Source organism: Girardinichthys multiradiatus, chromosome 18 (genome assembly GCF_021462225.1).
Source record: "Girardinichthys multiradiatus isolate DD_20200921_A chromosome 18, DD_fGirMul_XY1, whole genome shotgun sequence".
Taxonomy (NCBI): domain Eukaryota; kingdom Metazoa; phylum Chordata; class Actinopteri; order Cyprinodontiformes; family Goodeidae; genus Girardinichthys; species Girardinichthys multiradiatus.
Window position 1 is genome coordinate 19,309,794 of NC_061810.1, and position 12,086 is coordinate 19,321,879.

A 12,086-nucleotide genomic window follows, 5' to 3' on the forward strand; every position below is an offset into this window, starting at 1 on the left:
GGCCCCGCCGCCCTCTGCGACCATTAAAAGTTAAATGTTGATTAATACTTGAAATCATAAAAATAAAAGAATGATACTTGAAATCATAAAAATAAAAGAATGATACTTGAAATCATAAAAATAAAAGAATAATACTTGAAATCATAAAAATAAAAGAATTAAGAAATCTGCCCTGTTTATGTCATCATTGTACTTTTTCTCATTTCACTTAAGCAACAACTTCTTCCGATTTTCTGCTGTAAGGTCATTTTATGAAATACAATGTATGAGTACACTCAGGCTTTTGATGTGATTTATTTACAACATGTCATCATAATCGTCCCCTTCATTTTCGTGCATTTCTACCTAGTTCAGTGTTGCATACGCCACCATGAACAATACCAGAAATTCTGTAGGAATGGATGTGCGTCATGTTCTTCCGTCAGTGTTCTGAGATGGGTCCCGTCTGATGTCCATCTCTTCTGGTTCGGTATCACCTCCTGTGGATCCTGCTTTAGATAGAGAAAGAGTCCTGCTACCAGAATTAAGCTCAGGCTTATCAGTCCTGTCCACATGTTACAGAGAGCCATTTTATAATTGGGCGCAGATCAGCTGTTTTCTTCACCGGTTTGAGACGCTGGGCCATAGGGGTCCTCCAACTCCTTTGAACCCGGACTTCCTTCTGCTTACCCCGTCGGTTGGTTTGGCTCCTGTAATGGCAAAACTGGCTTACAGTGGCTTTTATGGATCCAGGATCCAGGATCCAGGAAGGCCTCTCTGCTATTTTCAGAGCTGTGGGCGTTGTCAGGAGTACTTGAAACGGCCCTTTCCACCGAGGAGTGCTCCAATCCTTCCGGTGGAGTGTCTTAATCAGGACCAGGTCTCCAGGCCTCAGGTTGTTCTGTGGGATAGGAGCAGAGATTATCGGCAGACCACTGGACATTTGTTTTTCTTTTGTCTGCAACATTTTATTCATCCACTCAGCTAATGAAGTTTCCTGTTGTGCTTTCTCTATTTCATTCATGTCAGAGGGCAGAGAAAACAGTCCGCCATGTACTATTTCTTTGAGAATACAAATTCACATCAGCAACTTGGTGCCACGTGATCTCAGGCTCAGAACACAGTGGGTGGAGTTATACAATGATGTACAGTAGGTGGCAAATGGAGTAAGACCAGTTTGATTTGGAGTTATTCTCATCCATAATTAACCAGGGATAGGCATTCGGGCCATGGCCTCCCTGTTTCTTCCATTGTTTTCCTTAATCTTTAACTGAAACCCTAATGCATTAGAACTTAGTTCTATTAATTTATTTACAAAATGAGTTCCATTATCTGACCTTATAATCTGTGGGATACCATATGTGGGGAAAAAATGTGTCACTAGGTTCATCTATTACAACTAGGCAATATTTCTTCCCCCGTGTTTGCAACAAATTATGCATGATCTGCAAAAATTCTTTGCATAGTCAGAAATATTTATAGTGTAGCATTAATGCTTTACCAGATGTGACATATTCCCCCCTTGACACGTGGGTCTTCCCAATGTGTCACTGTAGCCGCTGTGTTGTATAAATATTTTGGGAGGATTGGTTTATCTTCAATCTGATAGATGTCATCTTTTTTCTGTGCTCCTCTCTTTAGCCAGGCCTTTATTTCTGTCTTGGGTGCTGACTGTTGGGCGTCTTTCAGCACGTCTGTGTCTATAAATAGCAGATCTGACATTGTCTCTTTAATAGGTTGAAATGAGTTAGTTCTGTCCCTGATGATGTTTAAAAACCTCTATTTTGCCAAATCTTAGCATGGTGATGTACTGATCCGAAAACGTATTGGCTGTCTGTGTATATAGTAAGTATTTGTCCCTCATGTAATTCACATGCTCTTACTACAGCATATAATTCTGCTGTTTGGGCTGAGCATGTATTGGGTAGAGATTTAGCTTCTATTATCCTATCGATGGTTGTTATTGCATAACCAACTCTATTCTTTCCATATTCATCTTTAGATGCTGAGCCATCTACAAACACAACACATTAATCTGGTATAAGGGTTTGAGAAATGTCTTGTCTGGGTTTTGTGTCTTCTTCAACTTTTGCTTTATAAGAATGTGGTTTTCCATCTTCTGCAGTAGGTATTAGAGTACTTGGATTTAAAGAGCACATCTTTTTAGAGTTATGTTTGGCTGTGATAATAATAGCGATGTCAGTGTGATATGTCTTGCATGTAGCGTCAGGTGCTTCTCTTAATATTCCTGACTTCAACATATCTTGTATTACTGGCTTAGTACCTTCTTCAGCTTCTGGCTTTAAGGGGTATTGGCGGACTGATAGCCTTTTTTCAGATATTAGTTTTAACCTTGTATGGTGGGAACCCCTTTATAAGCCCTACATCAGTTGATGATTGGGACCACAGTTCAGGTGGGACAGCAGCTAGGGCAGGATGCATGTTGCTCTCAGCTAAGCCCTGTATTTGTCCCTCTGCCTCATCTAAATGTGTCCTTGGATGGACTTTGACTGTCCACGCCAGAATGAACTTCCAGATTCCTGTATTAGGATCTACCTTTGACAGTGTCAGTGCTGTTCCTGCAGAGGTTTAAAGCCTCTGTTTTTCCAAATTCTTATTATTCTTTTTTATCATATTTTATAAAGTAAGTCCTTATTACATTTAAAAATGAGATCAATATTTTTGGTAGTCGCTATTATTATAAATAATGCTTGGTTTAGTTCTTATTAAAAATAAAAAATAAAAACTCACTCACTGATGAACACAAAAAATGAAGGGCATATTATACCTTATAATCTTAGTTTATCTTACCCAGTTTTATAGATACAACATACAGTTTCAGTCAGCTTTGTATTTAGTTCAAGTAACTAAAGTTTGTTTCAATTAACTCAAGTTTTCTCTATTTCAGTCCAGTCCAGTTCTGTTAAGGTTCATTTCATCTTATGTTAAGTTTGAGTCTAATTCAATCATTTTGAACCTGACTGGAAAAAGTCTAAACGTCTGTTAAAATCTTTTTGTTTTACCATAGAGAACTGACCTAATATTATTATGGTAATGTTGAGGACTCTAATTTTTACATAACATGAAACAGACATTTATTTCACAAAAACAGAAAGTCAAACACAGACATTTGGCCACATGAAAGTTTAAATACCCTGTTTGTAAAAGAATTGTGAAAAATTGAAGATGGGTCTATGAGCTTTCTTATGGTTATCAGTATTTTCAATACAGGTAGAACTTTTGCCATCTTTATATAATTTTTCGAAAAAGATTCTGGAAACCTTATTAAGATATAAATTTGGCAAAGATCATCAGAACATCAGACCTTTATTAGCGCTTTTAAAGTCCCTCAAAGATGCATTACAATGAAATCAGTCATTCCCATTCACACACATTCACACACTACTTACTTATTTCTCTGTCAGAGTCATTTTATTTGCAAAAATTTGATCATAATTTGACTTCTATTATTCTTAAAATGCCCATTGTTTCCTCATAACCCCTTTTGTTTCCACAAGGTCTGTTTTGAACGCTTCAATTTCTTTTTTTTATTCACCAAGAATCAATAAGGTGGTCTTAGTGGGTCCACCTTAAAGGTGTTATCTGTTGGGTCTCATGTTATCATTGTCAGGTCAGTGAGGTTCATAAGTCAGTCAGAACCTTGGTCATTTGGTCTGTGCTCATAATGTTTCATAGATCCAGCCTATGATTAGTCAGCAAAACTTCCACCTATAAGAGAAAAATTTATTGTTAATGAATGAGCTGCATTTCCTAGGCACACTGTCTTCCTCCTGGATGAGCATCACCTGTTGAAAAACTTTCATCATTGTTTGTTTCACATATTCACTCGGATCTTTATATTATATCAGTAGGTGAAGTTGTTAGTATCTCATGTAGACTGACATATACTGTTGCATTTGGAGAGGATCTCAGATTAAATAAACATAGCTAGAGCTTCAATCCAGGTTCATTTTGTGTCTGCAGACTTTAGCCAATTTTTCTTTTCTTTTTTTTTTTTTTATACATAAAGAGCAAAATTCAAAACATTTTCAAAAGGCAGATTGTGGCAGAATGTAGACAAAACTGCTTATTGATTGACAAAATAGCATTCAAGCACACAATCACCATATTAAAAGGCTCTACTTCTAGAGAATCACTAAACTTCTGAGGTCCGGTTTTGGCCCGCGGACCTTGAGTTTGACACATGCAGGGTAGAGTTACAATTTTTTTTTTTTTTTCAGACCTTTCAGCAGAGACAGGCTTCTGCTGTTTGCAGAAGTTTTATCTTTGTTTTCAGGCAGCTGCATCTCTTTGTCAAGGTCGTTTCACAGAGCTGAAATTTAACTTCTCTCAAAGAGGAAAAATCAAGAATGCACACAATCTGAGCCAAATATGGAATTATTTCCCTGTAAAATGAATCTTTTGCATTTTATCATGATATCGTTGGTAGTATAACACCATAGAATGATTTTTAAAGCACCTGTTTCTCACTAATGCTTGCCTACAAAATCTTTTACTCTCAGATTACTTCTTTAACAACTCTAGTCATTGTTCACTGGGTTGTCCAGTTGGACAGTTTCCATGTTGTCCACATTGTCACCTCCTCTTTTAACTTCTTTTACCACGTCCTCTAAAACCATCTCTTAGTCTTTATAATTTGGGGCTACCTTGGTATTCTAACCTGGGATGGGTGGCAGTCCGCCCCCCTTTATTTGTTTTCAGTTAAGCTGAAAGTTTTTTCCTGTGCTTTTCTTAAGGCCTCAGTATTATGGCTATGTCAGTTAAAAGCTGCTCTTATTGTTGTTTTTTTAATTAAACTTTTTGTTTTAATCTGTTTATCAACTGTGAGCACTCAGGGACTGAAAAGTCCCCTTTGAAATTATAATCTGGCAAGGCTTTTTATTGTCTCTTGAATCTTTTGAATGCATAATCTCCAGTTTAAGATCCCCGTGTAGTTTTAGGATTTCAGTGATAATTAAGTTACCTGAAAATCCGTATTTTTATGCCATCGTGTACATATTTCTATTAAATCAGAGATTTTTCTCTGTTCTTTCCCCATTGTTCTTTGTTATTTTTCTCTTTTTAGTTTTCATTATTTCTAATTTTAGATCCCCTTGTAATTTTAAGACATCCTTTGTATCTAATTTGCCCAAAAACCCATGTTTTTTATTTTTTATCTATGACAGATCATACCTGCTCCTTTTACATAGTTCTCCATAAACTTTACCTCCCCTTCTAAGTCAATTAGTTTACTTTGTTTCTTCCCCATTATGTTTTATGTTAGTTTAATTGTAGTATAAATGTCCCAGATAAAAGGTCACTGGCATGAGACTTATGGAGAGGACATTAACACGCCCTTCTACTGCAACTAATTCGCAGCGGTGTTAATTTTCTGGAATGAAATCCGACCTTAATCTCCAAAATCACCAGTACGTAGTTTTAATCTGGGCAAAAGAAAACACAGGACTAGCAGAATCCTGCTATGATTCTATTAAAATGCTTAGTCCTCCAAACACACACAACACAGTCACACAGTTAGTTTCATCTACCTTGTAGTTTTTCTAAGTTAACTTGGTATTATTTTATGAGCTCAATTTACTCCGTTCTTTTTACTTTTATAGCGCTTATTCTATTCCCTCGCAGGGGAATAACCCTTAGTCGTTTTATTTGGCCCCCTTCTTGGCGGGGCCCTACCTTAATTTGTCACTATTCCTTTCACGGTGGAATAAAACCATACCAATGCAGCGTCCTTACCGGCGACGCACTACCAACGACTTTTAAGTACTTTTCTTCTTTTATTTATATAGCGCTTACTCTATTCCCTCGCAGGGGAATAATCCTCAGTCGTTTTCTTTAATCCCCTTCATGGCGGGATTGTACCAAATTTGTCACTATTCCTTTCACGGTGGAATAAAACCATCCGAATGCAGCGTCCTTACCGGCGACGCACTACCAACGACTGTTAAGTACTTTTCCTATGAACTGTATTTTAAAACTGTCTCACCTCGGAGTTGACTTCTTGGTGACTCTCTGGACCCTGTGAGAGTCACCCCGCGCCGAGGAAGGCAATAACCCACTGGCCAGGTGTGAATTCACACACACCGGGACTTTCAGCCACTCCGGCTAATGGAGGCTGTGCAGCGGTGCTTCGCTCGATGTCAGGCTTCCCCCACGGATCCCAGAGTCACTGTTAAAGCAAAGAGAAATAAGGTTATTGAATTAATCCGGCTACGAAGGACCAATAAATGTTAGGTATTATTTAGTCAACTCAGAGGTAAGAACGATACAGTCAGAGTTACTTGCAGCAAGGGTAGCCCACTTTGCAGTGAAACTACAAAGTTTTTGACACCCTATCTCTTTATTTATATGCACAGTTCAACAGACAGTTCAGACAGGGTGTGTGTGTGTGAGACGGAAAGGAGGCTGGTTCTCACAAAGATAACAATGATCTCACACACACAGGGAGGAAGGCATAGTGCAGGTGCCTTGCAACACAAAGTTTTTACATGAGTGATAACAAGTTTTTGCACCCATCCAACAAACAGGCATAAGGAAATAAATTTCGCAAGACCTAAAGAACAAAATAAACAGCAAAGAAATGGTCAAAATAAACACACAAAGGAAAATCAAAACCCAACACATCAGAATCGTGACACTAGCAAGTTTGCAGCTCCAGGAAAAGTATACACATTTGTCTCTATGCACTATATTGTAGAGTTTTTTCATTTTGTTTGATTTTAATGAAGAAGTGGATAACTTTTGATTAAAGGTGAGAAGTGGCTTGCAGTGTTGGATAGGTTTCTTTAAAAATGTAACATGTTACAATTACAAGATACTCTACTTAAAATTTGATGTAACTAAATTAGTAATTTAACTAATTAAATGTAGTTACTGTTTAATTACTTTTCAACACACTTTCATCTGTCATAGCTGGGTGACACTAAATTTCAGGCAAGAAATTTAAGGCTCTTCGAATAGAGCATGGTTTTCTGGGTCCATTCCTTTGAAGAGAGCTAAATCAAATGGATCCATTTCTTCTAAAGAGCCGCTCAAAAGACTAAGCACCGAACATGGAGTAACTAATTTTACAAAATAATTACTGGGAAAATGTAAATAAGTGGTTGATAGGAACATCAACGTAACATTTTATTGGAAAATCTTTCGATGTGGTTGATGTTTTTGTTTTCATTAGAAAAGTGCTGTCAGATAATTCTGTGTATTTTTGGCTCAAGATGTCACATGTAGAAATGTTGTTTTCAGCTCTGATGCATTTACTTGCACTTGAAATCTCACATTCAACCATGTGAGCAGCAGTATAGACAGCAAAAATATGCATATCAGTTCAAAACATAAATGTAAATGAACTGCTTTACTTTTTCACATAAGCTAATTAGATGTAACTGTAATTTAGTTTTAAGGTGTTTTCAGTCTAGTCAATTACAGTTACTTGTATTTGGTGATTAAATTGAGTCTACATAAGACTGGCACATGTAACTAATTATTCTCCAACCGTGGTTGCTTGTTATGGGGGAGGAGATGCATGACCACCTGCTGATGAGGCAGCCAGGTGAACAAGCAGACAAGTGATGACACACAGAATACAGATGAGGATTGGAAGCTGGGTATTTGACCAGACAGAGCTTAAGCTGACCTGCATGAAATAACTGAATTACTGCTTTCTCTTGCTAATGTTCTTCCCTTGGATGGCAACAACCCTGTATCCAATGATCTCTTACATGACCTAGCCTCTGATTCCTCAAGCCATCACCCTACTACCTGTCTCAGGTCCAAGACATTTTCTCATTCAGGCCATATTTTTATCCTGCTGAATCCTCCTGAATGCTCCTGAACTCCCACAGTCAACATATGCAGCTCCGTCCCTCTCTGAGTTCTCTGCCTACCCGCTCACTACTTGCACACCCTGCATCTCGCCTCCAAGCCAAACAGGTTCACCTCTCTTTGAGCAACTTCCATCCTGCAGAGAAGGTTAGCCAGTGTTGTTCATTTCTCTGAACATTTATTTCACAAGTTTCATTGCATTGCTGTCTTCCCCTTTAGATAAACAGGGCAACCTGTATTCAGACCATCATTCTATAATAAAAATCTTTAAACTGGGTCGTAGGGATGGATGGAGCTGATGATTTGTAGCTTAATAAAAAAATAACCTTTAAATTCAAAATATATTTTACTTAATGTATTTTCTAAATAAAAATTGTGATTTTCAATAAGGGTCTTTATAACTGATCATAAATGTAAAGATGTACACTTATAGGCGTTAACTGGAAAAATGAAAAAAAAAAAAAAAAACAACTAGTCCCGTTACAGCAGCAATTATATTTTAGTGTAAGATAATTTAGCCGTGGTTGGAATTAAAAAAGAAAATCAAGATAATTAAAAAAATCATACCAGAACACCTTGTGGGAAATTAGAATAGTAACACAAATCACACACTGGTCATCACTTTATGATAGCTATAGCCACACAAGTGTTTTCTTCAGGAAAAATAGTTGATCCTCATTGGGCTAATGAGATCCTGAAAACTGTCTTTCATTTTTTATTCACTAGTTGTCTTCCCAAACGTTCGCCACTGACAAAATATTTCTCCACCGATGGATTGGCAGAAGAAGAGCTCCACAGGAACTACATTACAACAGAACACATCTGACTTTCTTTGCTGGAAATGTTTAAAACCCATTCATCTATATTTCATTCAAAAACTGCATTTAATCACAATTGCTTAAACAATGAACTCACAATGTACACACGCAATCATGAAGTAGTTAATCTTAACTAAGTAGATACAATTCAATTTATTCCATTTTATCCATATAGTCTGATTCAGATTCAAATGCATCCACATGCAGTTTCATTCAATACATTCGAAACAAGTATTTATTCTCTGGTCCTGCTGTATTTCTCCATTCCAATTCTTATCAACTTAGAGTCATTGAGCTATTGGTAAAAGTAGAAAAAAAAACATCTGTAGATTTATCATTATGGGACTACACACTGGTAGAGTATTAGAAATGGAGTTTAAACGAAAATTCAACATGGAAGAACTCACCACCCCGTCTCGTCCAATCACTCTTCTCTGGCTGCTCCAATCAACGGCAGGTCCACACTCCTCCTTGGCCAATTATCTCCCTCCCAGGGCATCACTTTTAAAGACCATCTGCATGGAAGACACCGCTCTTCTCCTGAGCTTCGACCCTCCTCCACCCCTTCTACTTTCCCATGCTCTCAACATCAAGCAAAAGAACCGCCAGACTAAGCGGCAGGAATAAAACCAGATCCAAAACGAGCCAGTATTTTCCGAATATCCTTGCATAATTAAGCCTGGACTTGTTTTCACATGAACTGGACCCGGGTTTCGGTTTCTGGTGCATTTTTGATTAAAACCTGTTTGCTCAGCTGGCCGCCCTGCAGCGCATGTTCATGTGTTACAGATCAGCTGTTCGCCAGCGCGCAGCAGAGCTGATCTGCCTGACTTGAGCAGAGGAGACGTTTGTCCGAGCTACCGCACCCTGTTGGTGGTCAGACCTCTCAGAGTTTCACCAATCCTTGGTCCCCAGAAGCGATCAAACTCTAACACTGACTCTTAAAGGAACGACTCTCAAACAGTTTCTAACTTTCAGCTCCTTTAATCTAAATTAGGCAGAGGAATGATTACAGAGATCAGTGCCGAGGCTCCCGTCTCGGATCGTAGCATCTGTAAAAGGATGAGGAAGAGCCTCGATAGAAGGTCACATGTAGTTTTATATCTGGTTCTCCGATGCAATGGATGTTCCCTCCCTCAGTGTTTATCAGTAGACTATGTGTCACCATTGTGGTGTCTATCTGGTAGGTTGTGTATTAGCTGGTGTCCATCCTTAATCTAAGTGTGCTGCTGCATTCTAATCAAACCAGTTACAGCCTGCTCCACCATCAAACCCAGTGCCCCAGCCATAGGTCATTCATGACAAACCTTGGGCCATTTATCCTTGTAATGTGTGTCGATGAGCATTCTTGTCCTATTCTAACAAAAAGGAAACATTAGAACTTATGCTTTATATCATTAAGGTATAAATGGGAAAAACTGCTATGAGTCATATAAATAAAGTTTATCCTTAAGAGGTTGATATGGCATAGTTTAGGGCACAATGGTCCATAAAAATATCAGCGCACCACAAACTGTCGCCCCTTCCATACTTGATGTCGCGCTCGCCCTGTATCTGTGCAGGGCGGTTATTAAAAACTAAACATTCACAAAATAAGAAATGCCTAAGCCAGCGGTCCACCGGGGATTTCCCCGGTTGTCCCGTATGCCAGTTTGCCCCTGGCTGTGAGTCACTTCACTAAATGGAGACCAAACACGTTTTAATCAAAAACGCACCAGAAACCGAAACCCGAGTCCAGTCCATGTGAAAACAAGTCCAGGCTTAATTATGCAAGGATATTAGGAAAATACCGGCTCGTTTTGCATCTGGTTTCATACCGCCGCTTAGTCTAGTGGTTCTTTTGCTTTATGTTGGGAGCATGGGAAATCTCCAACACGGACTTAAAATGCTGTGCAAATATGTCAAGATCATATTTTCTCCACTGAGATGCGCGTCGTGTATTCACGTAAACTGCTTCTATCGGTGAAGCATGTTATCTTTCAAAACCAATCACATATATATAGAATATTGATGATGTATTACAGATAATTTTAGTTCCCACGGTCCCTGAATGCAACAGCTGGGAATATGTTGTTCAGCCGCTGTGTTGAGCTATCAGTCATGATTCTGCGCCCCCGTGATCTGAGGCCCCGCCCCCCATGCCAAACAGGGCCAAAGGTTTGAAGCCCAAAAAAAAATCTGCAAGTAAAAAAAAAAAAAACTTGAATCTGAAAAGTAGTTTTGAACTTGTTTTTTTCCAGTTTCATATCTGTTTTTTTTTTTTCAGTTGCAAAACTTTTTTAACAGTTTTCAAATTTTTTGGCGGGAGGTTCAAAATAAGTTTTCAGGTTCAAATGTTTTTCTTTTGAACAAACTTTTATTGTTCAGGTTAAATTTGTTTTTGTTTGAACAAACTTTATGGCCCCAATTTAGCTCCATATCCTTTCACCTTCCTGTCATTCTTTTTCTGCATTGTAAAGTCATCTTCCTATATTTCATTTTCCATTTATATGGATATTTGCTGCAAGTTTTGAGAAATACTTATCCAGTCCATACACACAGAATTACCAGCCACGCTAATTTTACATACAACTAACAAGCACACTCATAAACTAAAATATTGAAAAACACACATGGAGAGGTGTGCACATGCATGCAGGCATGTTTGTGTGGGTTCATGACATCCTGTATCTCTTCCCAGTTTGATTGGCCACAGTGCAGTAGCACTGTGGTCAGCAGAAAAGAAACTGCTTACTCAATACTTTGGGGAGGTTTCGTTTTATTTGCTGCAGAAATTACTGACAGGAGGTTTAGCTAAGAACCTCGTGGGTCACAGACACTGAAGCAGTGAAATGGTATTGCTTTGCTGATTGTTCTTGTGTGCAATGTATTCTGCATTTACACTTACAGGGGTTGGACAATGAAACTGAAACACCTGCAATTTTAGTGTGGGAGGTTTCATGGCTAAATTGGACCAGCCTAGTAGCCAGTCTTCATTGATTGCACATTGCACCAGTAAGAGCAGAGTGTGAAGGTTCAATTAGCAGGGTAAGAGCACAGTTTTGCTCAAAATATTGAAATGCACACAACATTATGGGTGACATACCAGAGTTCAAAAGAGGATAAATTGTTGGTGCATGTCTTGCTGGCATATCTGTGACCAAGACAGCAAGTCTTTGTGATGTATCAAGAGCCACGGTATCCAGGGTAATGTCAGCATACCACCAAGAAGGATGAACCACATCCAACAGGATTAACTGTGGACGCAAGAAGAAGCTGTCTGAAAGGGATGTTCGGGTGCTAACCCGGATTATATCCAAAAAACATAAAACCACGGCTGCCCAAATCACGGCAGAATTAAATGTGCACCTCAACTCTCCTGTTTCCACCAGAACTATCCGTCGGGAGCTCCACAGGGTCAATATACACGGCCGGGCTGCTATAGCCAAACCTTTGGAGAAGCTCCAAAGA

General features: G+C 38.7%; 1 long non-coding RNA gene across 1 annotated transcript in view; it reads right to left on the reverse strand.

Moving 5' to 3' along the window:
• Positions 1 to 6,108: 6,108 nt before the first annotated feature.
• Positions 6,109 to 12,086, reverse strand: part of LOC124883727 — a 32,726-nt gene continuing 26,748 nt past the window's right edge. Inside the window, exon 5 of the long non-coding RNA XR_007042298.1 lies at positions 6,109 to 6,166. This is a non-coding gene — a long non-coding RNA (uncharacterized LOC124883727). The remainder of the gene's footprint in view (positions 6,167 to 12,086) is intronic.